We start from the raw sequence: 18,153 nt of genomic DNA, 5'->3' as shown, positions 1-18,153 counted from the left end.
CACTATCTGTAATGGACACCTAGGAATGCCCAAAAGTTGAACCAACTGTTGAAATTATATTAATTCTAAAAATGTTGCAATCAAGTACAAAGAGATGTATTCCAAAGGCCAAACCCTAAGGGAATGGCGTCTAGAATGTTACAACAGAGAATGCACGTCCTCTATTACCAAAAGAAGGGAGTGTGATTCACACATCCAAGCTCTTATCAAATGCAAGTCATCATCATCCAATACAATAATCCCATGCTAAACAATGAGACTCTCACCCCTATTTATCCTATTCCTTCACCCTTCTAGAAAGAACTAGAACATTAATTAATTGCAAGTGCTAGAAGCTTCCCCCTTCCAATAATTAATGCACTCCCTAGAAACTCCTCTCTTGCAATAATTAATTGTGCTTCTAGAGGCTTCCACCTTTCCAATAATTAACACACACTCTAGACGCATCTCTTTTGTAATACAATAATTAATTAAATTAATTAAATATAAAGCCACCTTTTAATTTTAATTTTAATTTATTTAATGACTTTATAAGAAATTAATTTAATTTTTTCTTATCCTCCACTTAGACTTTGGAGAACGTGAAGGCCAAAAGATGGGATCATTACAAATCCGCCCTCCTTGAAATTGCTTGTCCTCAAGCAATTAAGTAACATAATGGACTCCAACCTCCACCTGGATCCCAATATGTGATATCCATATGGAAGTTAAACCAACTGCAAACCCGCATCACCAGGACCAACCCCTGTATCCTAGCATTCAAACTTGTGCTAATGAAGTCAGAATGTCACCATAAGGCACCTCCATAGAAGATCTATGAAACGTCTTCTTCCCTTTATCCATCCACATAATATATATTGGACTAGAATGCATATTATCACCATCATGCATTGAAAAAGATGTAGTTGTAGGTGAACCATATGTACTCATGCTAACTGTATCAACAATAGGTGTTGCCGCATCGAAATATATGGACATAGGAACAACATTAACTGCTGCAACAGAAAACTGAACTGAATTTGTAGTTGATGAAAACTCATAATCATTAACATGTGTGGCTTCATTAGAAAATACATCAACCACTGCATTTATACCATTCAACTCCTCATTGGATGCTTCAACTGACATAGAAGTGGCTACTGATATGATAGTATCTTCGCATTCTCCTAATTTCACTATTGCTATGTCATCATCCCTTGACAAGGCTTCATATGTGGTCTCCTGACTTTGCACGCATGTCTCTATTGACTCTGCCGAAATGCCCACATCACCAACATCAGAGCTGGCTGGCTCTATACGTGTCTCGATCCCACCTAAGAAATCGACTACCTTTTGCTCTGGAGCAACATACAAATCATCAATGTTGATGCCCATCTGTCTAGCCATAAGCTGCAACATCATATCCATTCACCTATTCTACTCCTGTTGCATACGTTGCCTCTTCTCTAATGTACCCAATAACTGTCTGAACATCACATCTTGATCTGGACTAATATACATCTTTATCCGGCTATCAATATGATCTCCACAGGATGGCAGGACTTATAGCTCTGATACCACTGTAATGGACACCCAGGAATGCCCAAAAGTTGAACCAACTGTTGAAATTATATTAATTCTAAAAATGTTGCAATCAAGTACAAAGAGATGTATTCCAAAGGCCAAACCCTAAGGGAATGACGTCTAGAATGTTACAACAGAGAATGCACGTCCTCTATTACCAAAAGAAGGGAGTGTGATTCACACATCCAAGCTCTTATCAAATGCAAGTCATCATCATCCGATACAATAATCCCATGCTAAACAATGAGACTCTCACCCCTATTTATCCTATTCCTTCACCCTTCTAGAAAGAACTAGAACATTAATTAATTGCAAGTGTTAGAAGCTTCCCCCTTCCAATAATTAATGCACTCCCTAGAAACTCCTCTCTTGCAATAATTAATTGTGCTTCTAGAGGCTTCCACCTTTCCAATAATTAATACACACTCTAGATGCATCTCTTTTGTAATACAATAATTAATTAAATTAATTAAATATAAAGCCACCTTTTAATTTTAATTTTAATTTATTTAATGACTTTATAAGAAATTAATTTAATTTTTTCTTATCCTCCACTTAGACTTTGGAGAACGTGAAGGCCAAAAGATGGGATCATTACACTATCTCAATAATAAGTTTTTAAGTTATTTCTATTGTGTTAGTCATTGAACCTTATAAGTTTGTTTCTCTTTGTTAATATAGGTTCACCATTTTGAAAAGGAAGCAGTAGAGGAGGACTTGAAGTATGCTCTCCTACATGGTTCACAAGGCCTTTGAAAATATATGATTGATCGAGGGGACAAATTAATCAATAGTGATCAATTTGATGTATGTAATTAATATATTTTATGACATGGATTAATTTAATTGGATAAATTATGTTTTAATACTAAAAATGTGTCATGTATAGGAAGCCCAAAAATCAAACTCGTCAACTCAAGCATCTGGTAGTGAGCATGAAGATGAGATGCATTCATACGATGCAATAAATGTTCCTAAAACTTAGAAGTCAACCATCATTGCATCTCAACATATGGGAGAGAAGAATAATGACGAAGATATTCAATGCAATGAGCAATCTGAAATTACAATTCGTCTATTGCCTCGTAGAAAGAGATAAAAAAGGAAACAAATGGTTACACATATTTCATAGAAGATAACATAAAAATAGATTAAATTTTATTGATTTTGGCTTTTACTTATGAAAATAATGCATGCATTATTTCCAAGCTTTGTTTCCACTAGTGTTATTTGTGCATGTTGTGCTACATTGTGTTCTTGGAGTTGCAAAGAACTTTAATAAATATCATCCAGTAGGTAATAGTGTCTTTGCACTATTTTCATATAACATATGCAATACGGGTATTTTATACACATCTTTTCATTAAATTTTTGAGGTTAACGCATAAGATCAAGAGATCAAGGTAATATTGTTATTCTTTTCTATTATTCTTTTGGGTTATTATGTAGTGTTGGGTACCACTTGCAGTTTCCAGTATGGGAGGTAAGTTGACATTATCTCTACCATCATCCTCTTCCAAGTAGATATGGTTTCTTCTCCTCTTCCATCCTCTCATTCATTGTTTGATCTCAAATGGATGAACTCTGACTTGTATTTATTGCAGGTCTTCGTGCGAGATGATAGGTAAAAATGGGTTATGTGAATTAGGCAACATATTTAGATTGATACAGACCCCAACAAACCATTTCAAGTAGTTATATGTTATTTTAGATTTGTTAACTGTGATCTATATGAGTTATTTATGAAGTTTTTGGAAGTCATAATTAAGGACATTAGTATTGGGAATGATTCTGAAAGCTGATTTTTAAGGACATGAAATCTGCACTTTCCAATTACAAATTTTAAAAGAACTTTATAAAGTTCTCTTGGATTGTATTTGTTTCTTACAACATGTAGCTATCTACATTGGATGTCATGTTGTATTGCAGTTGTTGATCATATATTTTCACAACAGATCTATATGTGTTGAGTTTATTTCTTAATTCGAGTTTTGTTATTCTTCTTGGTTCCAATACTGATAATTTGAGTTGCCAATGTCCAATATTTATGACTGTACTTTATTTTCTATCATCAAATACTAATTGAGTATAATTTGTGCATTACTTCCAATAGTGTTTTTAAATTTGTATGATGTCTTAATCAGAATATCCATGTGTTATTTGGCTTATAGGGAGAAGCAATATTAGATGTTGATGGATGACTGCATTCGTCTTTGAATATCAGCACAAAAACTGGCTGCTTGTGATGCAGCAGGTAGGGTAAGAGCTATTCAAAACACAATAAGAGTTATAAATTTAAGAGGTTTAGTCACTCTAACCTATCAACCATGTCAATACTTCAAGGATTTGGTTTGTTTAGGTCTGTCACAATATCCCTAGATGCTGATTTGGTTTCATAGACACTCAACTAACTTGGATACAGGGGCCTTTAAGACTCTATCACGATGCCATACTCCTATTTCACAAAGCTTTCTCAGATTAAACTCAGAAAAACCCAATATTATGCCTGCTGCATACTTAGAATGTCAATGATTTAGTCTCCTCTCAAACTACTTGGCAACCAAAGTATGATAACATAACAAAAACCTTGTTATGACTGTTTTGAACCAATGTTTCTATCTAAGACCAATGCTCTGTTTTGGCAGTATAAAAATTATTAAGTTAACAAGGAAGTATAAACTAGTGATATCCGATTGACTCCAATTTTGGACTCCAAGCTCGATTTGACTTAGGGCTTCCTCAATACCCGATCTTCACACAATCCAATCCTGCATTCAATATGTAAATGTGTTTCAAACATAGACTCCACTTCAAATTCGGCAGATCATCCTCTGTTACTACCTGGCGACCGACTTCCAATGGTTTTTACCACTTTCTCGACTATGATCACATTATCTCCTGTCTCTGCATATGTTAGTAACATATATTTCAATTTTTTCCAAAGAAATGTATTGCACATATGCTTATGTGGGTTTGAATGATCCATTAAGCATTATCATAAATCATTTAAGATTTGGTGAAGAAATTATGACAATTCATTAGCATCGGAGGTGCCTTACAAAATGCTTTAACACAAAAAGTTGTGGCATAGAAGGGTTAAATGGATTCCCTTATGAATGAGCATGCCCATTTTCTGAACTTAAAACTTTTTGATGTCATAAAATGAATATCCAATCTAAAAAATTGTATTCCCTTCTATTGACCTCCATGACATTATTTTCTATAAGAGTTTTTTCTTCCTTCATACTGGATAGGTTCTTTTTCAGCATCTCTACAAATGACTATGAACTACTTTTCTCAATATTGTACACATACAAAATGCAAAACTATTTTTTCAAGTTTTCATTTATTCTCTTGAAACCCTTAATGTCTTAGATTCTCTATTATGTCCTTTCACAAAAAAGAATGGAGAAGGAAAAATTAAATATTTCTAAATGTACAACTAATGTATCAGCTCACATTTCAAAGGTGATTACATAAGGACTAATGTTATCCAGAAAATATTAAATGTTGTGCAGGCTTTAGATTGCATTTAAAAAGGGCAAAGTTGTTGTTCAGACCAGCATGCGCTATGTGTTATGTTATGTGGAGATGTTCTTTGGACCAAAGAAAGTTCTTGGAATGATTGACTCAGGTGTCTCATTTTAAATATGCGATTAATTTTGTTGATGCTGAATCAATTTATGTATATTTGACTTACTAAGCGTCTCTAAGATTGTAGAGAAAAAAATGTTGAGAATAAAACATTTTGAAAATATCAAAAAGATTTACAAATTCAAATTTTATAGCATGATTTGTTTTAGCAATAGATTACATGATAATTCTGTACTTGTGTTTGAGAACTGTGCTTTCAGACATGCAAAGATAAAATGTCTTACAAACATCATTTTTGGCAGGTTCACATTTTCTACAATGTTCTTTTCCCACAGTAAGTACCTTGCTTCCTGTGATCTATTTTAGTTACTTCTGTTAGAAATAAAATTGTTTGGCTTTCATATGATTGATCCTAGACTATTTAAATATTATGAAGATGTACAATATGCAGCAAAGATTCACCTGATATGCAGTAATGTAAAGGTTTCTGTCACAGTACTTTTAGAATACCTTGCTCCTTTCAAATATCTGAAATAATTTGTGTAGAAAATTTATGACCTATGTGGTTTATGTAGAGGAAAATACCAAGAGAAGCCTTGGACGTGTAGTACTACTCATTTGGCTATTTTTTGTTTTAATCATTAATTCAAGTTACACTGCAAGCTTAACATCAATCCTCACAGTGCAGAAGTTTTCACCAACAATTCAAGGAATTGAGAGCTTGGCATCAAGCAATTCACCAATAGGATATCAAACAAGATCTTTGGTGCAGATTATCTAACAGTAGAATATAATATTGAAAATATCCAATCATAGCCACAAAATGTATAGTCAGATTGGATAGCTTGAAATATGAATTTGAAGCACAAAGTGAGACACTTGAGTGACATCTCCAACAAACAATGGGTTTTCCTCCGTTGCCTCCAAGTTTGATGGTTCCTGTCCTCAAACCTACTAAAAGCCAAAGCTTCCGAGGACTATCCAGAAGCCAAACATAAAACCCAACATATTCAAAATGAGCCTTTTCAAAGTTCTTTTAAAGCACAGCCCTATTGACTCTTCATTTCCCTTCTGCCTGCCTCTTCATATTCTCTTCTCTATCTTTATCTTCCTTTTTTACTTAAAACGACTTAATTTTTCACTAGGTTCCATTAAAGTCATTTTAATACTTCATGTCTGTCTCTTCATATTCCTTTTCCATTGTGTCTTTATTTTTCATTTTAACTTAAAACAACTTTATTAATTTTTTACTAGGCTTCAATAAAGTCGTTTTAATACATTATGCCCTTCTGTTCATATTCCTTTTCCTTTGTGTCTTTAGTTTCCTTTTTAACTTAAAATGACTTTATTAATTTTTTACAAGGCTCCATAAAAGTCGTTTTAATAATTTAACAAATAATTGATCCAAGTTATCATTTAATTTGATACAATTTGACATCTTGAAATTTAATTATTTAAATGACAACTAATCTTCCAAAAAGGGGGCATTGCAGTCTTCCCTTTTTGGAGATTTCTTGCCCTATAGTTATCTGTATTTACATGTTGAATCCAAATCCCTAGATCCCATATCAACCTCAAAAATGTTGGTCCGTCAATCTGCTGTGCTACTTTGATATAAATAACACCATGCCTGGAATTGTGAAGCCACTCATCAGAATCCCACTGAATTAATGCAACAAACATGCCAATGGCAGGATCTCGTACTATAATGCTTTCATAACCAGCAAATATGAGGAGGTAGTAGTAGCTCAAGGAGCTACCAACACTGAGCAATTCTCCAATTGCAAATGATCTTCCCTAGAAGTGCAGAACACCCAGCACATGCAGAAAATAAAATATATCAGCCCTTCTTGAGTTGGTGATGTAAAACTCAAACTGTTCTAAAGCTGGGATCAGCACCAATGGTGCGAAGGAACTAGTACAGCAATAATAAATCTGCAATATCACTAAGCTCAATCCATCTCTGCCATCAATTCTCAACCAAGAACTACCCAACTGCTGACCCACTGAATTCATTGAACTTATCTGCAGATCGAATTCTGAACCCTTGTGTCAGCTGATTGAATAGTAGGTAATAGTACTAACTCTAGGAATTGATCCGCTGGTCCAATCTTGTGGCCAAACACGAGTACTAGAAACTACATATGGCTCCCAAATTCTACAATTAATTTATTCTCATTACTGGAGTTAGAAAGAACCACCCCATCCAACTCGAAAAGTAGATTATCAGTTGTCCAATCAATATCTACCAAAAACAAATAATTGTTAACAAATAATTGTTAACAAATAATTGTTAACAACCTGAATATTATACTTTACTCCCAGCTCATACTGAGGTTCTGGCTGGTCCAAAAATTTATTACTTGATCTTCTAGGACAAGTATCCGAATCATAAGTCTGTTGTATACTGTCAAGGTCCTTAATCACCTCGTTGAAAAATTCAATCCTTGCTTTGTTTTCTTTCTCCCTGAACTGATTAGGAAAAACAATCTTATTTTTAGCTTCTTGAAGAGCAGTCTGCATTTCTCCAATATCGACTTTTGCTACAGACCTGCCAGATTGTATAAATGGCGACTGCAATGATAGTGTATTGAAATGTATTAAAATATTCTCTAGCACAATGAAATGGGTTTTGAATGTCATGATAGTGTGTCAACAGCTTATGGATGGAGCAAAAATTTAATATAATTATGAAAAAGATGTAAAGAAAATCTGATAAAGGTTAGAAGGCCCTGACATGGCTCATATCCACAACGTCGAATCATTGGAGCATTTCATTTTTTACAATGTGGTCTAGACATCTGGTAACTTTGACTTTGTAGATTGGGGAAAAGAGAATAAGAGAGGCACATAATAACTATTGCAAAATCCAGATTAGTGCCTTTAAACAGTCAGGATAGTTATGCTGAAGCATTGACTCTTGGATAGTTATGTCAATTATAAAACTACTTTTCAGTGTGCTCATTATTGTTTCCACATGAACAAGAGTTGAAAAAGAGTTATACTATTGTATCATGAATAGTTGAATTTTTTTCAGCAATAAACAAGGTTGCTCTGTTAGGTTTTCTAACTGCAAGGATTTTCCCAGGTAAAATATTGTGTACTGTGTGCGAGCTTTTTTCAGTCCATTATTATTTTAGATTCTGTACGTACTGCTAGTACACAAATTCATCAAGCTTTATTTTATTGCATGATGTCTGGTGTTAGGGCTAATTGAGAGAACACTGGTAATATTGCATGATGTCTGGTGTTAGGGCTGATTCAGAGAAGTTACTATTTGAAGCACCAGGATATAAGACCCTTATCACAAGTAGAGACAGTTCTACAATACCCGGAAACTTTTCTACTCGACCGTACCAATTGCCTTTTCTGGGCCACATGGATGCTCTCGCACTTTTCTGCTTCTCTGCTTTCGGACAGACATCAATTCCAAGTTTTGCAGATTCAAATCTAGTCATGAAGGTATTGTCTTTTCTTAACAAATAGATAGCTGCATAAACCATTGAAAGTTCCTCTCTGTTGATTATCATTAAAATTATGAATATGATGAATGGCAGGTCCAAGCTGACTGTAAGGGCTTGCCCCTTGCTCTCAAGGCGATAGGAAGCTCATTGCAATGGGAACCTCATATTAGCTGGGAGATTGCACTCAAAAAACCTTTTTAATGGCGAACCAATATTTCACTATCAACAAAAAGGGCTCCGTAGAGGTTTGGAGATTAATATTGGTTTCTTGGATGATGTTGGGAGGAAACGTTTCTTAGATTTGGCCTCATTTTTAGAGGGCCAGAAAGTTTGTGCTGATGCACTGCTAGACATTTGGGTTTATGTTAGGAAGATGGAGTGGCGAGATGCCTTTCTCATGCTATTGGAATTTGCAAAAAGACATCTCTTGAATTTAATAACCAATCCAGGGTAAATTCATTTCCTTTTTAAACATTTTGCTATTATTCTTTTCAAACATTGAGCTGACATGGTACTGGTAATCATCAGAAGCCAAGAAACAATCTCTTAGGGAAATGCCTCCGAGCTGTACTTTTCTCAGCACCGGGTACTGCAAGATTTGGTAATGTATTTGGGAAGCCAGGACATTCTAGTCGATAATAAGAGGCTACTCGTGACCAGGAAGGACCAGAGCTTGCCGGGGAAATGGGAATTGCTTAATCATAAGCCCTTCAATGAACATATTGTCTCTGTTCACACAGGTGGGATTTACACTCTTTACATGTTTAGTGGCAAAAACCTTTAGTTTTTGTGGTTTTGCCCTGCTACATAGAGATAAGATTAGAACAGCAATACCTTTGATATCAAAATTCTACCTTAATTGTTATAATTCGATTGCATATGTGATTCATCTTATCATCATGCAGGTTCAATGGCCGAGAAACAGTGGTATGAGATGAAGTTTCTGGAAACAGAGGTTCTAGTGTTGCTCTTCTCTGCAAGCGAGTACTTGCTTCCTCCATTTCTGAGAACCATGAAACGACTGAAATTTTTTTTAATTGTATGTAATTTAAGCTTTAAAAAGGCCACAATAAGATGTCTTGGTGTTTTATCTTCACTCCCTCTACTCAGGAGCATTCGGTTGCAGAATCTGGTTACATCCACCAATGTGAAACAGAGCAAAATAATGCAAAACTTGGATAGAATATCATTGAGCTTAAGCGAAGGGTTTGCAAATATTTCCACATTAAATGGTGCCAACATACAAGGATTTCATCTGGAGCACTGTAGCAACTTGGAGGAATTGCCCCCTACTATATTTCAAATGTCCTATGCTCAAATATGGTCTGTTACAAACTCCCATCTTGTTGAAAAGTTGCCATATGATCTCGGAACTCTGAGCTCTTTAAGAACGCTGAGATTATCAGTATTATGAGGCCTGAAAGAGCTTCCAGCATCAATCGGGAAACTTGGGCAGCTTGAATTTCTAGACATTTCACTGTGTGAGGGCTTGAAGGAACTTCCAGAGGAAATAGGTCAACTGAAGAAACTGAAAGAGATTAACATGAGAGAGTGTTCTTGATTAAGGATGTTGCCCAGAAGTGTTTGTGGACTTGTCTCACTGAAACATGTTATCTGTGATGAGAAGGTGGGGCATCAGTAGCTTCGAGCTATGACATTTTCTATCCCTGATCTTAGAGATGAAATTGTGGAAGCTCATTCACATTTGGGTTGGCTAGATGACTGATTTCTCTTGTTGGCAAGTACTGTACATTGGAGGGATTTGGATAGTGTGGTCTTCAAGTGTAGTGAGGATTGCCCTGTGAGACTGGTTAGGACTATGATTCCTAAAGGGTTCATTATGTAATAGAATTATTTCTCTTTGCACCAATTAGGTAATTGTTATTTTAAGGATCTTAAATATCACACAAGATTTAACCTTTGTAATTGATTTAATATTATATTATCAAATCATGAAATTTTTATTTCGTTAAAGTTTTTGCTACTCTTTCCCTATCAACTGATATTAGTGTACATTACATTGGAGGGATTTGAACAGTGTGGTCTTCAAGTGTAGTGAGGATTGCCCTGTGAGACTGGTTAGGACTATGATTCCTAAAGGGTTCATTATGTAATAGAATTATTTCTCTTTGCACCAATTAGGTAATTGTTATTTTAAGGATCTTAAATATCACACAAGATTTAACCTTTGTAATTGATTTCATATTATATTATCAAATCATGAAATTTTTATTTCATTAAAGTTTTTCCTACTCTTGCCCTATCAACTGATATTAGTAAGCCCTAACAAAAACCATAACCCTTGTCATGGTTTTTCTATTAAGGATAAAATAAGTTTTTTATATGGGACCTAAAACACTTGTTACATTGTTATCATCGAATAGTTCTATGTATATAGTCAACTCTTACATAAATTCAATTCTTAATACAATTGTATTAGATGCTCAAACAGTCTAACCTCATCAACCTACTCAATCCAAATTTAGGGATAACTCTTATTGCAAATATTTTATGTTTAAGTGTTAGGTACAACTTATTAACCTTTTTCCAAAAATAATGTTGGTGTCTTTTTGCCCAAGTTTTGGGCACGATAGAATGAAAATGATTTTAAAATTTATGAGTAGGAGATAAATTCCACAGCAAGTCAAAGGATGAAACTTCGTAGTTAAGCACGCTCAGGCTAGAATAGTATTGGGATGGGTGAGCTCCCGGGAAGTTCCGGTGCTTCACCCCTGTGAGCATCACCTAGATCCAATGAGTGCTAAGTGTTCCATTTATTCTCATGAGAGATGGATTCGTGTTGAATCACTACTAATGAAATATGGGTCAATGAGTTTGACTCAAAATTACACAGTTAAATCCTGATAGCAATATCATGATTTTAAAATTGTTTGGAAATCAAAACTAAAAAGTAAATGATGGGTGGGTGCTACATCCACCCATCTAGAGTTAGGCTTACTCCAAGAAGCCTAAAACAATGATTCAAAGCTATTCTTTTTAATGACAAATCGTCAAAATTAATAATTTCAGTTTTTTTATGTAAATTGGTGTTTTCTCTTATAGTGAATTTTAGTTGCATCAAACATGACAGTCATGGAAGTCTTGGACACTATAGTGGGGTCTACCTAAAGTTGAATTGTATGAAAATAAAATTTGAGGAACTACAAAAAAATACTAATCCATATAAAACCACTACTTATTTTGTCAAATCACCCTTGAAAAGATTCTTTAATACTATTTTTTCTCTAATAATGGTAGATTGTTTTGAATGTGACTTTTCTTTTATTAGGAAAAAATGGTTTATAAGGGAACTCAAAACACTTTTATAAATTACTTTTGGGAGTAAGTTTTAACACAACATTAATAAATAGTTGCATATAATATAACATTTCAAAATAAGAGCTAACTATCAAGGCATAACAATGACTAACCTAGAATGGCATCACAAGACATCACGACTAAAATAATATATGGCACCATAACCTTATTTTCTCTAGAAACTTTATTAATAGGATAGTGTTGATGTAAATATGTATCTACTATTTACGCTTAAGTTTAATTAGGTTAATGCATTATTTTATTATTTTATTTTGTGAGACACTCAAGAGATTGTGCACCTTTTTGAGTTGTCATGTTGACAACAGAAAAGTATGCAACTATATTTTAGCACATGGTGTCTACAACATTGATTTGCATATCACACCCTTGTAGGCTTATCCTTTCATCACCACACTTACTTTCGTGCTTAATGGAGGACAACCCATATCTAGTGGATATGTGCTTGGTTGTATGACATATCATGGTGTTGATTTTGAGGCATTCTAGATGTATCTCAGAGGCCTTTATATATAGGCACTCCTAGTGCACTCTTAATAACACATATTGAATGAATATATCATCATTCTCGATCATACTTTCTCTTTCTGGTCTACAATTGTGCTTGTGTTTGAGTTCTTAGTTCGTGGGTGAATTTTTCCCTTAGGAAAATTCTTACAGATAGGAACCCACTAAATCAAAAAACATTCTAAACTCCCTTAAAATAAACATTTGGTTTTGGAAAGATCTCCAAAAAGTTAAAAATAGAAAATAACATTGCATTTAATTATTGAAAAATAATGCTCCAACCGTTAATGTTCTGAAATGCAATTTGTATATCTCTTTTAGTTACTTCTATTTGGTTGCTAAAATATTTACCTATTTAATAGAATATTTATATTCTTCGATGGTTATTAAAAAAATTAATTCATTAAAAAGTAAGTTAATTCAAATAGGTTGGTATATTTCATTATTAGTACTTGGAGTAGGTGTAGTACTGTTGTAATAAGTTTCTCTTATTAGTGATTAAAAGTTTCCATTTCTACCAATAATAATAAGCTATTTTTAAATATTATTATATAACTAATATTTTCTATAATAAACATGCACATTTCTTTACATTTATATATTAAGAAAACTAATTTAGAGCTATGTCATTAGGCAAAATAATTAGGGTCTTATACATGGATTTTCCACAACCACCCAACTTTGAAGGACACATTGCTTGACATTTACGCAATGTATGATATATATAATAATGTTTAAGTGGAGCAACTAAATTCATTTATTTGAATAAATTATGCACCACTAGTCTAAAACTATTCTTATTTCAACACACATTGTTACATACTAATACCAACCCTTTTCAATTTAAAAAAAAATACTTAAATTTTTTTTTTCTATCTTTTAAATTATTTTAAAGTTGTTTTTCCATATCCAAAACTTTATGATAAATTTTTTATGTACTATCATTAATTTATTTTAAAAAGATGAAAATAGTGTCACTGGTGGTCATTTTGTCCTCAATTATAATGACTTCTCTCACCATTTTTCATGTAGAAAAATATGGAATAGTACAGGCAATGGGAAATATCATTCTTCTAAGGTCATTATATTAAATTTTAATTTTGTTTTTTCCCTTGCAATGTTTAGAGGTACATAATAAATTATCATCTAGAAATACAAATTGACTTCAGGGATTTCATTCCAATACAAATATCTAGTAATGTAAGATTTTTATTTTTTATTTTTTAAAATTTCTCTTGCAAGGACCCAATCCACTTTTGTAAGTGTAATCACATCTATTCGATTAATTCTACTAGTTGTTTTACACATCTTCCATAAGGATAGCATAAAAGACTAACAATCTCAGTAGGTTTTTCATCAATTTGAATGGTTTAACTTTCAATTTCTTTTTACTATCTATTATCACATGAGTATATGTATTGTGGGTGTTTGGAAAATATAATTTTATTTTTCATCTCCTGTTTAATAGTTGTTTCGTTGTACTATTTTCATTTTGCACTCTCAATAGATTTCAGCTCCTAGAGGTATTTCTAATTATTCATTGCATGAACTAAAATTCAATCATTTAATGCAATTTTAAAGTTTAATGGATATATAAAATTTATGTCTATATTTTTTTATTAGTAAAGTATTAAGGTCCATAATTTTAGAGGAAAAATATTTTTTCTTCTTATGGTAACTCACTTTATATAACAAATGCTTATTACTAAGTAAGTGATTTACTTGCATTTCTAGTTAGAGGGGATCATCCTTGTAATCCAAAATCCAGAAAGAGTGAAGAATACTAATAAATGGTGGCAATTTTTGAAAGTGAAGAGTTTTAATGTAGTGGAGACTAAGAGAGTAAGCAATGGACGTGATATATATATATATATAAAACTTGTCTGATATTATGTTTTCCATTGTTTTTCTTGATATGTTGCATTATTTATTAATGTTATGCGTAAGGTCTTAGAATTCAATGTTTCTTAATAATCAAATTTATTCAATACATTTTAACATCATTAGTCATATTTTTTAACAATTAAACTTTTGTAGCTGACTATAGCTTTTGTAGATCAATAATGAATGGTTAAATATTGAGTCTTAGAATTCAATGTTTCTTAATAATCAAATTTATTCAATACATTTTAACATCATTAGTCATATTTTTTAACAATTAAACTTTTGTAGCTGACTATAGCTTTTGTAGATCAATAATGAATGGTTAAATATTGAGCCACTCTCCTATAAATGAAATAGGATATAATTTTTCCTAGTAAAAAAATATATAAACCAGTTTGAAAATTATATAAAATAAATGAGTATTAGAAAATCTTAGAAAAAAATATTTCTAAAAACTATTTTTTATCTTTTCTTAAAAAAATTTACAAGAAAAATTAATATTAAAAAAATTAATATTAAGAATTTGTCTTCTTATTATTAAAAATCAGAAAAATATAATTGGATCTTCTAATTAATATAAATATTTAAAAATCACTTCAATATTTTATATGATCTTTTTAATTTAAAATTTAATTCTTAATCATAATCTAAAATTGATATTAGTACTATCAATTCTAAAACTTCACTAATAAATAAAAAATAATTAAGCTCCTTCACTTCTTGGTTGTGTCCTTTTATTGGCTTTCACCAAGGTTTTTGTCATTATACATTTAAAATGACTTTATTAATATTTAACGATGTTGTTTCTTTTGCATCACCTCTATACTAATAAAAACAATATTAAAAAATATTACTATGCCTCTAATAAGGCAAGTACAAGCCACTACGTGACACTTGTTTAAATTTGTGCAATAGACTATTTCAAGATTTTTGTGTTATTTAAAATTTAATTTGTTTAATATATAAAATGTGTTCAAATTTTTAATGGGCCCTTGGTCTATTGATGAAGATGAATGGCTCACAAAGAGTCCACCAAGGATTAAGTCTTGCTGAGTGCAAGGCTTCGACAACATAAGGGATGAGGTTGGGATCATGCCCCGGGTGATTTTGATGGTGTGGATGCCCCTCATTCCTTGGCTCTAAACTAAAGAGGTTTTGGGCATGTGGGCTCATATTGGGTTATAGCTCACAGGCTTCGTGCCTCATAGGTTTGAACCCTCCATCAAGAAAATGTGTTCAATTTTATTTTTTCAAATGTAGTGATCAATTTCAAAATTTTGTGTAATTTTAATAAGGAATGTTAATTTCATCTCTCTATCTTGATAATAGATTATAGCGTGATGCAAAATATCATACAAGATTTTCTACATAATTTTATTGCACAAATAGTTATTGAGTTGAACTCAGAATATGAAATCCACTATAAGAAAATGAATAGATGTTGATAGTAATTAGTATAGGAAAATACTATTGTAATCAAATTTATTTAAGTGTCAATTATTTGAATTTTTCTAAACCAAACCCAAACAATTAAATTTCATATATGCAAATTATTTATTGTAAACTACTAATGTTTACATACACATTTTTTAAGTTTCTCAATTTATTTTAAATCTTTTCTATATTTTGATTGGACAATAGCCTTGGGGTCTTATAAATGCTTTTTTAGAGTGCTAGGGATACTTATTGTTTCCTTCTTTAGATAATGTATGAAAATATGTTTACCCCACTTTTCTCATAGTTATACAAACTGGTGATGTTGATATATTTAATTTATCTTTTTATTTTCTACATTGTACTTTTAATTTTTTTCAATGAAATATTATTATTTTTATATTTTATTAAAAGCTTGATATTCTCTATTCTACTGTTATCATATTTTAAAATTATAAATATTTTTTTTGTAAAAAAATATTTTTGAACAAAATATAAATCATAAACTATGTTATTTCTAAGATATAAAACATTTTTCTCATTCAAACATAATCTAGTATTTCATTGATTTAAAGTAAGATTTAATTTTATTATTATTATATCATTTGGAAACCATTTAAATATAAATATTATGATTCTAATTAATTATACATTATAGTTCATAATTATTAGTTTTCTTTTATTAAAGATTTTTATTAGGATTATATATTAAAATAAAATTATAATAATTAGAGCACATCTAATAATAGAATTAAATTTATATACTTCCTAGTAATATAATTAATTGTATAAATTATAATTATAATTAACAATAACACTAAAGGCAAGTACTAGCCACTACGTGGTACTTGTTTCATTAATGACAAAACACTTGATCTATTCTTAGGAGGTCAAAACTTTGAAGACTAGGAAATGTATAGTAGAGAGTAATTGGATGACGATGATGAATAATCTTAGGTGCTTGAGGGAACAATGAAATTGAATCTCGATGGATTACACATAAATGTAAAGAATGCCATGTAATAATTTAAGGGAGACCCAAAATCTACTAGTTCATTATTACACCTCTATAAGAATTATAAGACATTTGATGTTCAAATAATGTCCACGATGTTGGAAACTTAAATGCTGGCTAGATGACTATAGATGCAATTGGGGAACAATATGATGTCATTGTAGAGATGTTTGAAGAAGTCTTACTAATCCAAGAACTAATCTTCAAGGAAAACCTTATAGATACTTTATCTCATAAATTATTTTAGTTTGCAATTAGATTTAATCTTGCTACATTAAGAGGCAATGTTGGAATATAATCCCTTAGCAATTGGAATTAAAAATGAATCAAATAATAAATGTAGATCTATTTTACTCAAATAGCAATGGTCTCCAACTAATTTTTCTTTTGCAAGGGACCCAAAACCCCAACTGTTTTATAGAAAGATTAAAAAAATTAAAAGTTCCTAAATGAAAGAGTGTGTTGATTGAAAGTGCTAAAATATAAAAGGAATGATTATAATGATTTAGATTTTCATTGGATACATTCGGATACATATAGAATCATATAAAATAATTCATATTGATGTCTGAACAACTTTATATAGCCTTATTTTCCCTTACCAAAAATACATACGAGAATAACTTCCAAGCAACAAAATATCTAACTAATTTATTTATTTAATATAAACATATAAACTAACCTAATTAATGTAATAAGTCCATCATTTCCCTCTTATTACATTAATCCAACAAAACTGAAAGTTGTAAAGGTTTTAACACAATGCTCTGGAAACTTTAGTGAAGTTGCTTCACCAATATTGTTCCTGTGAAAACTTTGATAAAATGCTTTCACCAATCTTCTCTTATTGAAGTAGATTTTGTCTCTACAACTTCAGATTGTAAACCCTCAAATCTTGAAGTTTCCCTCATAAGTAGATTTCATATCCCAACTTTATACTGCAAATCTTGAAGTTGTCCTCATAATAAGATTATTCCCACCTCCCTTACACAATGAGACATAGTTCCTCCAAAATTTCACATCTCTTTGGAGTGTGTCTAATGCCTCCTCCAGTGCTACACATGAGAAACCTTTCCTCCAAAAGTCCACATCTCCTCAAGTATGTCTAACACCTCCTCAAGTGTCATAAAAACAATCACCATTGATATGTCTACAAATGGACGCCTTTCATCTAAAAGTCAATATCTCCTCCGAGTGTCTCTAACACCTCCTTAAGTGCTCAACAAATTTTCTTCGAACCCCCTCACCCACCCCTACCACACACATACACTACTTTATGGAAGGACAACCATGTTGCCAAGTCCCCCTCTCCTCTTCAGAGATAGGTGCTTCTCTTGCACTAATCATCTCTAAGTG

At 32.0% G+C, this 18,153-nt stretch overlaps 2 pseudogenes across 1 annotated transcript; one reads left to right on the top strand and one right to left on the bottom strand.

The window, feature by feature from the left end:
• LOC149560717 (G-type lectin S-receptor-like serine/threonine-protein kinase At2g19130) overlaps window positions 1-7,680 on the bottom strand; it is an 82,791-nt pseudogene extending 75,111 nt beyond the window's left edge.
• Window positions 7,681-7,782: 102 nt separating this feature from the next.
• LOC149560716 (putative disease resistance protein At4g33300) lies at window positions 7,783-10,588 on the top strand (annotated as a pseudogene). Its single transcript, XR_016364228.1, has 6 exons — window positions 7,783-7,786; window positions 8,195-8,245; window positions 8,365-8,619; window positions 8,715-9,071; window positions 9,153-9,361; window positions 9,527-10,588. The product of XR_016364228.1 is annotated as a putative disease resistance protein At4g33300 (transcript).
• Window positions 10,589-18,153: the final 7,565 nt, after the last annotated feature.

The sequence above is a fragment of the Cupressus sempervirens genome, chromosome 4, assembly GCF_028749045.1.
Source record: "Cupressus sempervirens isolate cs-2001-9-10 chromosome 4, ASM2874904v1, whole genome shotgun sequence".
NCBI classification, from domain to species: Eukaryota; Viridiplantae; Streptophyta; class Pinopsida; order Cupressales; family Cupressaceae; genus Cupressus; species Cupressus sempervirens.
This window is presented reverse-complemented; position numbering and strand designations above follow the sequence as displayed.